Genomic DNA, 14,923 nt, shown 5'->3' with positions numbered 1-14,923 from the left:
GCGTTCAACCGCCATGCCGTCAAACGCAGCCGCGGTAAGTCTTGGAACAGACAGGGCCCCTGCTGTAGCAGGTCCTGTCTGAGAGGCAGAGGCCAAGGGTCCTCTGAGATCATTTCTTGTAGTTCCGGGTACCAAGTCTTTCTTGGCCAATCCGGAACGACGAGTATAGTTCTTACTCCTCTCTTTCTTATTATCCTCAGTACCTTTGGTATGAGAGGAAGAGGAGGGAACACATAAACCGACTGGTACACCCACGGTGTCACTAGAGCGTCCACAGCTATCGCCTGAGGGTCCCTTGACCTGGCGCAATATCTTTTTAGCTTTTTGTTTAGGCGGGACGCCATCATGTCCACCTGTGGCCTTTCCCAACGATTTACAATCAGCTGGAAGACTTCTGGATGAAGTCCCCACTCTCCCGGGTGGAGGTCGTGCCTGCTGAGGAAGTCTGCTTCCCAGTTGTCCACTCCCGGAATGAACACTGCTGACAGTGCTATCACGTGATTTTCCGCCCATCGGAGAATCCTTGTGGCTTCTGCCATCGCCATCCTGCTTCTTGTGCCGCCCTGTCGGTTTACATGGGCGACCGCCGTGATGTTGTCTGACTGAATCAGCACTGGCTGGTTTTGAAGCAGGGTCTTGCCTGACTTAGGGCATTGTAAATGGCCCTTAGTTCCAGAATATTTATGTGTAGGGAAGCTTCCTGACTCGACCATTGTCCTTGGAAGTTTCTTCCCTGAGTGACTGCCCCCCAACCTCGGAGACTTGCATCCGTGGTCACCAGGACCCAGTCCTGTATGCCGAATCTGCGGCCCTCGAGTAGATGAGCACTCTGCAGCCACCACAGCAGAGACACCCTGGCCCTCGGGGACAGGGTGATCAGCCGATGCATCTGAAGATGCGATCCGGACCACTTGTCTAACAGATCCCACTGAAAGATCCGTGCATGGAATCTGCCGAATGGAATTGCCTCGTAAGAAGCTACCATCTTTCCCAGGACTCGCGTGCAGTGATGCACCGACACCTGTTTTGGTTTTAGGAGGTCTCTGATCAGAGATGACAACTCCTTGGCCTTCTCCTCCGGGAGAAACACCTTCTTCTGTTCTGTGTCCAGAATCATACCCAGGAACAGCAGACGCGTCGTAGGAACCAGCTGCGACTTCAGGATATTCAGAATCCAGCCGTGCTGTTGTAGCACTTCCTGAGATAGTGCTACTCCGACCAACAACTGCTCCCTGGACCTCGCCTTTATAAGGAGATCGTCCAAGTACGGGATAATTATAACTCCCTTCTTTCGAAGGAGTATCATCATTTCGGCCATTACTTTGGTAAATACTCTCGGTGCCGTGGACAGACCAAACGGCAACGTCTGGAATTGGTAATGGCAGTCCTGTACCACAAAACGGAGGTACACCTGGTAAGGTGGGAAAATGGGGACATGTAGGTAAGCATCCTTGATGTCCAGTGATACCATGTAATCCCCCTCTTCCAGGCTTGCAATAACCGCCCTGTGCGATTCCATTTTGAACTTGAACTTCCTTATATAAGTGTTCAAGGATTTCAATTTTAGAATGGGTCTCATCGAACCGTCTGGTTTCGGTACCACAAACATTGTGGAATAGTAACCCCGTCCCTGTTGAAGGAGGGGAACTTTTATTATCACCTGCTGGAGGTACAGCTTGTGAATTGCCGCCAGTTCTACCTCCCTGTCCTGGGGAGTAGCTAGCAAGGCTGATTTGAGGTAACGGCGAGGGGGAGACGTCTCGAATTCCAGCTTGTATCCCTGAGATACCACTTGTAGAACCCAGAGATCCACCTGTGAGCGAACCCACTGGTCGCCGAAATTCCGGAGACGGGCCCCCACCGCACCTGGCTCCACCAGTGGAGCCCCAGCGTCATGCGGTGGACTTAGTGGAAGCAGGGGAGGATTTTTGTTCTTGGGAACTGGCTGTATGGTGCAGCTTTTTCCCTCTACCCCTGCCTCTGGGCAGAAAGGACGCGCCTTTAACCCGCTTGCCTTTCTGGGGCCGAAAGGACTGTACCTGATAATACGGTGCTTTCTTAGGCTGTGAGGGAACCTGAGGTAAAAATGTCGACTTCCCAGCTGTTGCTGTGGAAACGAGGTCTGAGAGACCATCCCCAAACAATTCCTCACCCTTGTAAGGCAAAACCTCCATGTGCCTTTTAGAATCCGCATCACCTGTCCACTGCCGAGTCCATAATACTCTCCTGGCAGAAATGGACATTGCATTAATTCTAGATGCCAGCCGGCAAATATCCCTCTGTGCATCTCTCATATATAAGACGACGTCTTTAATATGCTCTATGGTCAGCAAAATCGTATCCCTGTCGAGGGTATCAATATTTTCCGACAGGGTATCGGACCAAGCCGCTGCAGCACTACACATCCAAGCTGAAGCAATTGCAGGTCTCAGTATAGTACCTGAGTGTGTATATACAGACTTCAGGATAGCCTCCTGCTTTCTATCCGCAGGCTCCTTTAAGGCGGCCGTATCCTGAGACGGCAGTGCCAACTTTTTTGACAAGCGTGTGAGCGCCTTATCCACCCTCGGGGATGTCTCCCAACGTAACCTGTCCTCTGGCGGGAAAGGGTACGCCATCAGTAACTTTTTAGAAATCACTAGTTTCTTATCGGGGGAAGCCCACGCTTCTTCACACACTTCATTCAACTCATCTGATGGGGGAAAAAATAAGAATTTACTTACCGATAATAAGAATTTACTTACCGATAATTCTATTTCTCGGAGTCCGTAGTGGATGCTGGGGTTCCTGAAAGGACCATGGGGAACAGCGGCTCCGCAGGAGACAGGGCACAAAAAAGTAAAGCTTTTACCAGATCAGGTGGTGTGCACTGGCTCCTCCCCCCATGACCCTCCTCCAGACTCCAGTTAGGTACTGTGCCCGGACGAGCGTACACAATAAGGGAGGCAATTTGAATCCCGGGTAAGACTCATACCAGCCACACCAATCACACCGTACAACTTGTGATCTAAACCCAGTTAACAGTATGATAACAGAAAGAGCCTCTTAAAGATGGCTCCTTAACAATATAACCCGAATTTGTTAACAATAACTATGTACAGTATTGCAGATAATCCGCACTTGGGATGGGCGCCCAGCATCCACTACGGACTCCGAGAAATAGAATTATCGGTAAGTAAATTCTTATTTTCTCTATCGTCCTAAGTGGATGCTGGGGTTCCTGAAAGGACCATGGGGATTATACCAAAGCTCCCAAACGGGCGGGAGAGTGCGGATGACTCTGCAGCACCGAATGAGAGAATTCCAAGTCCTCTTTTGCCAGGGTATCAAATTTGTAGAATTTTACAAACGTGTTTTCCCCCGACCACGTAGCTGCTCGGCAGAATTGTAATGCCGAGACCCCTTGGGCAGCCGCCCAAGATGAGCCCACCTTCCTTGTGGAATGGGCCTTAACAGATTTAGGCTGTGGCAGGCCTGCCACAGAATGAGCAAGTTGAATTGTGTTACAAATCCAACGAGCAATCGTCTGCTTAGAAGCAGGGGCACCCAACTTGTTGGGTGCATATAGTATCAACAGCGAGTCAGATTTTCTGACTTCAGCCGTCCTTGAAATGTATATTTTTAAGGCTCTGACAACGTCCAACAACTTGGAGTCCTCCAAGTCGCCAGTGGCCGCAGGCACCACAATAGGTTGGTTCAGGTGAAACGCTGATACCACCTTAGGGAGAAAATGCGGACGAGTCCTCAGTTCTGCCCTATCCGAATGGAAGATTAGATAAGGGCTTTTATAAGATAAAGCCGCCAATTCAGATACTTTCCTGGCGGAAGCCAGGGCCAGTAACATAGTCACTTTCCATGTGAGATATTTAAAATCCACCTTTTTCAATGGTTCAAACCAATGGGATTTGAGGAAATCTAAAACTACATTTAGATCCCACGGTGCCACCGGAGGCACCACAGGAGGCTGTCTATGCAGTACTCCTTTAACAAAAGTCTGTACCTCAGGAACTGAGGCCAATTCTTTTTGGAAGAATATTGACAGGGCCGAAATTTGAACCTTAATAGATCTCAATTTGAGACCCATAGACAATCCTGATTGTAGGAAATGTAGGAAACGACCCAGTTGAAATTCCTCCGTCGGAACACTCCGATCCTCGCACCACGCGACATATTTTCGCCAAATGCGGTGATAATGTTTCGCGGTGACTTCCTTCCTTGCCTTAATCAAGGTAGGAATGACTTCTTCTGGAATGCCTTTCCCTTTTAGGATCTGGCGTTCAAACGCCATGCCGTCAAACGCAGCCGCGGTAAGTCTTGAAAGAGACAGGGACCCTGTTGTAGCAGGTCCCTTCTCAGAAGTAGAGGGCACGGGTCGTCCGTGACCAACTCTTGAAGTTCCGGGTACCAAGTCCTTCTTGGCCAATCCGGAGCCACTAGTATTGTTCTTACTCCTCTTCACCGTATAATCTTCAATACCTTTGGTATGAGAGGCAGAGGAGGAAACACATATACTGATTAGTACACCCAAGGTGTTACCAGTGCGTCCACAGCTATTGCCTGTGGATCTCTTGACCTGGCGCAATACTTGTCCAGTTTCTTGTTGAGGCGAGACGCCATCATGTCTACCATTGGTCTTTCCCAACAGTTTATTAGCATGTGGAAGACTTCTGGATGAAGACCCCCCTCTCCCGGGTGAATATCGTGTCTGCTGAGGAAGTCTGCTTCCCAGTTGTCCACGCCCGGGAAGAACACTGCTGACAGTGCTATTACGTGATTCTCCGCCCAGCGAAGAATCTTGGCAGCTTCTGCCATTGCACTCCTGCTTCTTGTGCCGCCCTGTCTGTTTACATGGGCGACCGCCGTGATGTTGTCCGACTGAATCAACACCGGTTTTCCTTGCAGGAGTGGTTCCGCCTGGCTTAGAGCATTTTAGATTGCTCTTAGTACCAGAATGTTTATGTGAAGAGACTTTTCCAGGTTCGTCCATACCCCCTGGAAGTTTCTTCCTTGTGTGACTGCTCCCCAACCTCTCAGGCTGGCGTCCGTGGTCACCAGGATCAAATCCTGTATGCCGAATCTGCGGCCCTCCAATAGATGAGCCTTTTGCAACCACCACAGAAGATATACCCTTGTCCTTGGCGACAGGGTTATTCGCAGGTGCATCTGAGGATGCGACCCTGACCATTTGTCCAACAGATCCCTTTGGAAAATTCTTGCATGGAATCTGCCGAATGGAATTGCTTCGTAAAAAGCCACCATTTTTCCCAGGACTCTTGTGCATTGATGTACAGACACCTTTCCTGGTTTTAGGAGGTTCCTGACAGGTCGGATAACTCCTTGGCTTTTTCCTCGGGAAGAAAAACCTTTTTTTGAACCGTGTCCAGAATCATCCCTAGGAACAGCAGACGTATCGTCGGAAAACAGCTGCGATTCTTGGAATATTTAGAATCCAGTCGTGCCGTCGAAGAACTACTTTAGATAGTGCTCTTCCGACCTCCAACTGTTCTCTGGAACTTGCCCTTTTTAGGTCGTGCAAGTAAGGGATAATTTAGATGCCTTTTTTCTTTGAAGAAACATCTTTTCGGCCATTACCTTGGTAAAAAGGCCCGGGGTGCCGTGGATAATTCAAACGGCATCGTCTGAAACTGATATTGACAGTTCTGTACCACGAACCAGAGGTACCCTTGATGAGAAGGACAAAATTTGGACATGGAGGTAATCCTTGATGTCCAGGGACACCATATAGTCCCCTTTTTTCCGGTTCGCTATCACTGCTCTGAGTGACTTTATCTCGATTTGAACCTTTTATGTAAGTGTTCAAAACATTTTAGATTTAGACTATGTGTCACCAAGCCGTCTGGCTTCAGTACCACAATATAGTGTGGAAAAATAATACCCTTTTCCTTGTCGTAGGAGGGGTACTTTGATTATCACCTGCTGGATATACAGCTTGTGAATTGTTTCCAATGCTGCCTCCCTGTCGGAGGGAGCCGTTGGTAAAGCAGACTTCAGGAACCTGCGAGGAGAAGATGTCTCGACTCTCCAATCTTTACCCCTGGGATAATACTCGTACGATCTAGGGGTCAACTTGCGAGTGATCCCACTGCGCCCTGAGACTCTTGAGACTACCCCCCCACCTTGAGTCCGCTTGCACGGCCCCAGCGTCATGCTGAGGACTTGGCAGACGCGGTGGAGGGCTTCTTTTCCTGGGAAAGGGCTGCCTGCTGCAGTCTACTTCCCTTACCTCTATGTCTGGGCAGATATGACTGGCCTTTTGCCTGCATGCCCTCATGGGAAAGGAAAGATTGAGGCTGAAAAGACGGTGTCTTTTTTAGCTGAGATGTAACTTGGGGTAAAAAGGGTTGGATTTCCCAGCTGTTGCTGTGGTCCCCAGTTCCGATGGACCGACCCCCAAATAACTCCTTCCCTTTATACAGCAATACTTCCATCTGCCGTATGGGATCTGTATCACCTGACCACTGTCGTGTCCCTGACATCTTCTGGGAGATATGGACAACGCACTTATCTTGATGCCAGAGAGCAAATATCCCTCTGTGCATCTCACATACATATATATAGAATGCATCCTATTAAATGCTGTACATGAATAAAATATTTTCAGTCAGGGAATCCGACCAAGCCAACCCAGCACTGCATCTCCAGGCTGATGGCGATCGCTGGTCGCAGTATAACCACCGTATGTGTGTATATACTTTTTAGGATATTTTTCCAGCTTCCTATCAGCTGGCTCCTTGAGGGCGGCCGTATCTGGAGACGGTAACGCCACTTGATAAGCGTGTGAGCGCCTTATCACCCTAAGGGGTGTTTCCCAACGTACCCTAATTTCTGGCGGGAAAGGGTATAACGCCAATATTTGCTATCGGGGTAACCCTACGCATCATCACACACTTCATTTTATTTTATCTGATTCAGGAAAAACTACAGGTAGTTTTTTCACTCCCACATAATACCCTTTCTTGTGGTACTTGTAGTATCAGAAACACGTAACACCTCCTTCATTGCCCTTAACGTGTGGCCCTAATGAGAAATACGTTTGTTTATTCACCGTCGACACTGTATTCAGTGTCCGTGTCTGTGTCTGTGTCGACCGACTGAGGTAAATGGGCGTTTTTAAAACCCCTGACGGTGTTTCTGAGACGCCTGGACCGGTCCTTAGAGATTGTCGGCCGTCTCATGTCGTCAACCGACCTTGCAGCGTGTTGACATTCTCACGTAATTCTCTAAATAAGCCATCCATTCCGGTGTCGACTCCCTAGAGAGTGACATCACCATTACAGGCAATTTCTCCGCCTCCTCACCAACATCGTCCTCATACATGTCGACACACACGTACCGACACACAGCACACACACCGGGAATGCTCTGACAGAGGACAGGACCCACTAGCCCTTTGGGGAGACAGAGGGAGAGTCTGCCAGCACACACCAAAAACGCTATAATTATATAGGGACAACCTTATATAAGTGTTTCTCCCTTATAGCATCTTTTATATATATACAATATCGCCAAAATCAGTGCCCCCCCTCTCTGTTTTAACCCTGTTTCTGTAGTGCAGTGCAGGGGAGAGCCTGGGAGCCTTCTCTCCAGCTTTTCTGTGAGAGAAAATGGCGCTGTGTGCTGAGGAGATAGGCCCCGCCCCTTTTTCGGCGGGCTCGTCTCCCGCTATTTTTGAAGTTAGGCAGGGGTTAAATATCTCCATATAGCCTCTGTGGGCTATATGTGAGGTATTTTTTGCCTCTAATAAGGTTTTTATTTGCCTCTCAGAGCGCCCCCCCCAGCGCTCTGCACCCTCAGTGACTGTTGTGTGAAGTGTGCTGAGAGGAAAATGGCGCACAGCTGCAGTGCTGTGCGCTACCTTTATGAAGACTCAGGAGTCTTCAGCCGCCGATTTTGGACCTCTTCTCTCTTCAGCGTCTGCAAGGGGGCCGGCGGCGCGGCTCCGGTGACCATCCAGGCTGTACCTGTGATCGTCCCTCTGGAGCTAGTGTCCAGTAGCCAAGCAGCAAATCCACTCTGCACGCAGGTGAGTTCACTACTTCTCCCCTAAGTCCCTCGTTGCAGTGATCCTGTTGCCAGCAGGACTCACTGTAAAGTAAAAAACCTAAGCTAAACTTTCTCTAAGCAGCTCTTTAGGAGAGCCACCTAGATTGCACCCTTCTCGTTCGGGCACAAAATCTAACTGGAGTCTGGAGGAGGGTCATGGGGGGAGGAGCCAGTGCACACCACCTGATCTGGTAAAAGCTTTACTTTTTTGTGCCCTGTCTCCTGCGGAGCCGCTGTTCCCCATGGTCCTTTCAGGAACCCCAGCATCCACTTAGGACGATAGAGAAAATTCTATTTCTCATAGTCCGTAGTGGATGCTGGGGACTCCGAAAGGACCATGGGGAACAGCGGCTCCGCAGGAGACCGGGCACAAAAGTAAAAGCTTTAGGACTACCTGGTGTGCACTGGCTCCTCCCCCTATGACCCTCCTCCAAGCCTCAGTTAGGATACTGTGCCCGGACGAGCGTACACAATAAGGAAGGATTTTTGAATCCCGGGTAAGACTCATACCAGCCACACCAATCACGCCGTACAACTTGTGATTTGAACCCAGTTAACAGCATGATAACAGAGGAGCCTCTGAAAAGATGGCTCACAACAATAATAACCCGATTTTTGTAACAATAACTATGTACAAGTATTGCAGACAATCCGCACTTGGGATGGGCGCCCAGCATCCACTACGGACTATGAGAAATAGAATTATCGGTAAGTAAATTCTTATTTTCTCTAACGTCCTAGTGGATGCTGGGGACTCCGAAAGGACCATGGGGATTATACCAAAGCTCCCAAACGGGCGGGAGAGTGCGGATGACTCTGCAGCACCGAATGAGAGAACTCCAGGTCCTCCTCAGCCAGGGTATCAAATTTGTAGAATTTTGCAAACGTATTTGCCCCTGACCAAGTAGCTGCTCGGCAAAGTTGTAAAGCCGAGACCCCTCGGGCAGCCGCCCAAGATGAGCCCACCTTCCTTGTGGAATGGGCTTTTACAGATTTTGGCTGTGGCAGGCCTGCCACAGAATGTGCAAGCTGAATTGTACTACAAATCCAACGAGCAATCGTCTGCTTAGAAGCAGGAGCACCCAGCTTGTTGGGTGCATACAGGATAAACAGCGAGTTAGATTTTCTGACTCCAGCCGTCCTGGAAACATATATTTTCAGGGCCCTGACTACGTCCAGCAACTTGGAATCCTCCAAGTCCCTAGTAGCCGCAGGCACCACAATAGGCTGGTTTAAGTGAAATGCTGAAACCACCTTCGGGAGAAATTGAGGACGAGTCCTCAATTCTGCCCTGTCCGTATGAAAAATTAGGTAAGGGCTTTTATAGGATAAAGCCGCCAATTCTGATACACGCCTGGCTGAAGCCAGGGCTAACAGCATTACCACTTTCCATGTGAGATATTTTAAGTCCACAGTGGTGAGTGGTTCAAACCAATGTGATTTTAGGAATCCCAAAACTACATTGAGATCCCAAGGTGCCACTGGAGGCACAAAAGGAGGCTGTATATGCAGTACCCCCTTGACAAACGTCTGAACTTCAGGAACTGAAGCTAGTTCTTTTTGGAAGAATATTGACAGGGCCGAAATTTGAACCTTAATGGACCCTAATTTGAGGCCCATAGACAGTCCTGTTTGCAGGAAATGCAGGAATCGACCCAGTTGAAATTCCTCTGTAGGGGCCTTCCTGGCCTCGCACCACGCAACATATTTACGCCAAATACGGTGATAATGTTGCACAGTTACATCCTTCCTGGCTTTGATCAGGGTAGGGATGACTTCATCTGGAATGCCTTTTTCCTTCAGAATCCGGCGTTCAACCGCCATGCCGTCAAACGCAGCCGCGGTAAGTCTTGGAACAGACATGGTCCCTGCTGGAGCAGGTCCTTTCTTAGAGGTAGAGGCCACGGGTCTTCCGTGAGCATCTCTTGAATTTCCGGGTACCAAGTCCTTCTTGGCCAATCCGGAGCCACGAGTATAGTCTTTACACCTCTCCTTGTTATGATTCTCAGTACCTTGGGTATGAGAGGCAGAGGAGGGAACACATATACTGACTGGTACACCCACGGTGTTACCAGAGCGTCCACAGCTATTGCCTGAGGGTCCCTTGACCTGGCGCAATATCTGTCCAGTTTTTTGTTGAGGCGGGACGCCATCATGTCCACCTTTGGTTTTTCCCAACGGTTCACAATCATGTGGAAGACTTCTGGGTGAAGTCCCCACTCCCCCGGGTGAAGATCGTGTCTGCTGAGGAAATCTGCTTCCCAGTTGTCCACTCCCGGAATGAACACTGCTGACAGTGCTATCACATGATTTTCCGCCCAGCGAAGAATCCTTGCAACTTCCGTCATTGCCCTCCTGCTTCTTGTGCCGCCCTGTCTGTTTACGTGGGCGACTGCCGTGATGTTGTCCGACTGGATCAACACCGGCTGACCCTGAAGCAGAGGCCTTGCCTGACTTAGGGCATTGTAAATGGCCCTTAGTTCCAGGATATTTATGTGAAGTGACGTTTCCATGCTTGACCACAAGCCCTGGAAATTTTTTCCCTGTGTGACTGCTCCCCAGCCTCTCAGGCTGGCATCCGTGGTCACCAGGATCTGCAGCCCTCTAGGAGATGAGCACTCTGTAACCACCACAGGAGAGACACCCTTGTCCTTGGAGACAGGGTTATCCGCTGATGCATTTGAAGATGCGATCCGGACCATTTGTCCAGCAGATCCCACTGAAAAGTTCTTGCGTGGAATCTGCCGAATGGAATCGCTTCGTAAGAAGCCACCATCTTTCCCAGGACCCTTGTGCATTGATGCACTGACACTTGGCCTGGTCTTAGGAGGTTCCTGACTAGGTCGGATAACTCCCTGGCTTTCTCCTCCGGGAGAAACACCTTTTTCTGTACTGTGTCCAGAATCATCCCTAGGAACAGCAGACGTGACGTCGGAATCAGCTGCGATTTTGGAATATTTAGAATCCATCCGTGCTGTCGTAGTACTACTTGAGATAGTGCTACTCCGACCTCTAACTGTTCTCTGGACCTTGCCCTTATCAGGAGATCGTCCAAGTAAGGGATAATTAAGACGCCTTTTCTTCGAAGAAGAATCATCATTTCGGCCATTACCTTGGTAAAGACCCGGGGTGCCGTGGACAATCCAAACGGCAGCGTCTGAAACTGATAGTGACAGTTCTGTACCACAAACCTGAGGTACCCTTGGTGAGAAGGGCAAATTGGGACATGGAGGTAAGCATCCTTGATGTCCAGAGACACCATATAGTCCCCTTCTTCCAGGTTCGCTATCACTGCTCTGAGTGACTCCATCTTGAACTTGAACCTTTTTATGTAAGTGTTCAAGGATTTCAGATTTAAAATGGGTCTCACCGAGCCGTCCGGCTTCGGTACCACAAACAGCGTGGAATAATACCCCTTTCCCTGTTGTAGGAGGGGTACCTTGATTATCACCTGCTGGGAATACAGCTTGTGAATGGCTTCCAATACCGCCTCCCTGTCGGGGGGAGACGTTGGTAAAGCAGACTTCAGGAACCGGCGAGGGGGAGACGTCTCGAATTCCAATTTGTACCCCTGAGATACTACCTGCAGGATCCAGGGGTCCACTTGCGAGTGAGCCCACTGCGCGCTGAAATTCTTGAGACGGGCCCCCACCGTGCCTGAGTCCGCTTGTAAGGCCCCAGCGTCATGCTGAGAACTTGGCAGAAGCGGGGGAGGGCTTCTGTTCGTGGGAAGAGGCTGTCTGCTGCAGTCTTTTTCCCCTTCCTCTGCCCCGGGGCAGATATGAGTGGCCTTTTGCCCGCTTGCCCTTATGGGGACGAAAGGACTGAGCCTGAAAAGACGGTATCTTTTTCTGCTGAGAGGTGACCTGGGGTAAAAAGGTGGATTTCCCAGCCGTTGCCGTGGCCACCAGGTCCGATAGACCGACCCCAAATAACTCCTCCCCTTTATACGGCAATACTTCCATATGCCGTTTGGAATCCGCATCACCTGACCACTGTCGCGTCCATAACCCTCTTCTGGCAGAAATGGACATCGCACTTACTCTTGATGCCAGAGTGCAAATATCCCTCTGTGCATCGCGCATATATAGAAATGCATCCTTTAAATGCTCTATAGTCAATAATATATTGTCCCTGTCCAGGGTATCAATATTTTCAGTCAGGGAATCCGACCAAGCCACCCCAGCACTGCACATCCAGGCTGAGGCGATTGCTGGTCGCAGTATAATACCAGTATGTGTGTATATACTTTTTAGGATATTTTCCAGCTTCCTATCAGCTGGTTCCTTGAGGGCGGCCGTATCAGGAGACGGTAACGCCACTTGTTTTGATAAGCGTGTGAGCGCCTTATCTACCCTAGGGGGTGTTTCCCAACGTGCCCTAACCTCTGGCGGGAAAGGGTATAATGCCAATAATTTTTTAGAAATTAGCAGTTTTTTTATCGGGGGAAACCCACGCTTCATCACACACCTCATTTAATTCATCTGATTCAGGAAAAACTACGGGTAGTTTTTTCACACCCCACATAATACCCTTTTTTGTGGTACTTGTAGTATCAGAAATGTTCAAAACCTCCTTCATTGCCGTGATCATGTAACGTGTGGCCCTACTGGAAAATACGTTTGTTTCCTCACCGTCGACACTGGAGTCAGTGTCCGTGTCAGTGTCTGTATCGACCTGAGGTAACGGGCGTTTTATAGCCCCTGACGGTGTTTGAGACGCCTGTACAGGTATTAACTGATTTGCCGGCTGTCTCATGTCGTCAACAGTCTTTTGTAAAGTGCTGACACTATCACGTAATTCTTTCCATAAGACCATCCAGTCAGATGTCGACTCCCTAGGGGGTGACATCACTAACACAGGCAATTGCTCCGCCTCCACACCATTTTCCTCCTCATACATGTCGACACAACGTACCGACACACAGCACACACACAGGGAATGCTCTGATAGAGGACAGGACCCCACTAGCCCTTTGGGGAGACAGAGGGAGAGTTTGCCAGCACACACCAGAGCGCTATATATATATATATATATATAGGGATAACCTTATATAAGTGTTTTTCCCTGATATAGCTGCTGTATATATTTATCTGCCAAATTAGTGCCCCCCCTCTCTTGTTTTACCCTGTTTCTGTAGTGCAGGACTGCAGGGGAGAGTCAGGGAGCCTTCCTCCAACGGAGCTGTGAGGAAAAAATGGCGCCAGTGTGCTGAGGAGATAGGCCGCCGAGAAGGGGGCGGAGCCTTTCTCCCGCTTTTTTATGGAAAAATTGGCGGGGTTAAATGCATCCATATAGCCCAGGAGCTATATGTGATGTATTTTTTGCCAAAAAAGGTATTTTTATTGCGTCTCAGGGCGCCCCCCCCAGCGCCCTGCACCCTCAGTGACCGGAGTGTGAAGTGTGCTGAGAGCAATGGCGCACAGCTGCGGTGCTGTGCGCTACCTTATTGAAGACAGGACGTCTTCTGCCGCCGATTTTCCGGACCTCTTCAGTCTTCTGGCTCTGTAAGGGGGCCGGCGGCGCGGCTCTGGGACCCATCCATGGCTGGGCCTGTGATCGTCCCTCTGGAGCTAATGTCCAGTAGCCTAAGAAGCCCAATCCACTCTGCACGCAGGTGAGTTCGCTTCTTCTCCCCTTAGTCCCTCGGTGCAGTGAGCCTGTTGCCAGCAGGTCTCACTGAAAATAAAAAACCTACTTTAAACTTTTATTCTAAGCAGCTCAGGAGAGCCCCTTAGTATGCACCCTTCTCGTTCGGGCACAAAAATCTAACTGAGGCTTGGAGGAGGGTCATAGGGGGAGGAGCCAGTGCACACCAGGTAGTCCTAAAGCTTTTACTTTTGTGCCCGGTCTCCTGCGGAGCCGCTGTTCCCCATGGTCCTTTCGGAGTCCCCAGCATCCACTAGGACGTTAGAGAAACCACTGGTTGCTTTTTCTCCCAAAACATAATACCCTTTTTAGTGGTACCTGGGTTAATGTCAGAAATGTGCAACACATTTTTCATTGCCGTAATCATGCAACGGATGGCCCTAGTGGAATGTACATTAGTCTCGTCCTCGTCGACACTGGAGTCAGACTCTGTGTCGACATCTGTGTCTGCCATCTGAGGTAGCGGGCGTTTTTGAGCCCCTGATGGCCTTTGAGACGCCTGGGCAGGCACTGGCTGAGAAGCCGGCTGTCCCACAGCTGTTATGTCATCGAACCTTTTATGCAAGGAGTTAACACTGTCGTGTAAAACCTTCCACATATCCATCCACTCTGGTGTCGACCCCGCAGGGGGTGACATCACACTTATCGGCACCTGCTCCGCCTCCACATAAGCCTCCTCATCAAACATGTCGACACAGCCGTACCGACACACCGCACACACACAGGGAATGCTCTGACTGAGGACAGGACCCCACAAAGTCCTTTGGGGAGACAGAGAGAGAGTATGCCAGCACACACCACAGCGCTATATAATCAGGGATTTACACTAACACAAAGTGATTTTTCCCTATAGCTGCTTTACATATACAGTTTGCGCCTAAATTTAGTGCCCCCCCTCTCTTTTTTACCCTTTGAGCCTGGAAACTGCAGGGAAGAGCCTGGGGAGCTGTCTTCCAGCGGAGCTGTGAACAGGAAATGGCGCCAGTGTACTGAGGGAGATAGCCCCGCCCCCTTCTCGGCGGACTTCTCCCGCTCTTATATTAATATTATGGCAGGGGATTTTTGCACATATATAGTTTTTTTAGACTATATTATGTGCTGTTTGCCAATGTAAGGTACTCTAATTGCAGCCCAGGGCGCCCCCCCCCCAGCGCCCTGCACCCATCAGTGACCGGAGTATGTGGTGTGCATAGGGAGCAATGGCGCACAG

General features: G+C 49.8%; 1 protein-coding gene across 6 annotated transcripts in view; it reads right to left on the bottom strand.

Annotated features, from left to right (window-relative positions):
• TXNRD2 (thioredoxin reductase 2) overlaps nt 1-14,923 on the bottom strand; it is a 336,976-nt gene that overhangs the window by 319,622 nt on the left and 2,431 nt on the right. The gene's annotated exons all lie outside the window — the stretch shown is intronic.

The sequence above is a fragment of the Pseudophryne corroboree genome, chromosome 1 (genome assembly GCF_028390025.1).
Source record: "Pseudophryne corroboree isolate aPseCor3 chromosome 1, aPseCor3.hap2, whole genome shotgun sequence".
Taxonomy (NCBI): domain Eukaryota; kingdom Metazoa; phylum Chordata; class Amphibia; order Anura; family Myobatrachidae; genus Pseudophryne; species Pseudophryne corroboree.
Note: the sequence above shows the minus strand (reverse complement) of the source record. Positions and strands in the feature narration are given on the sequence as shown.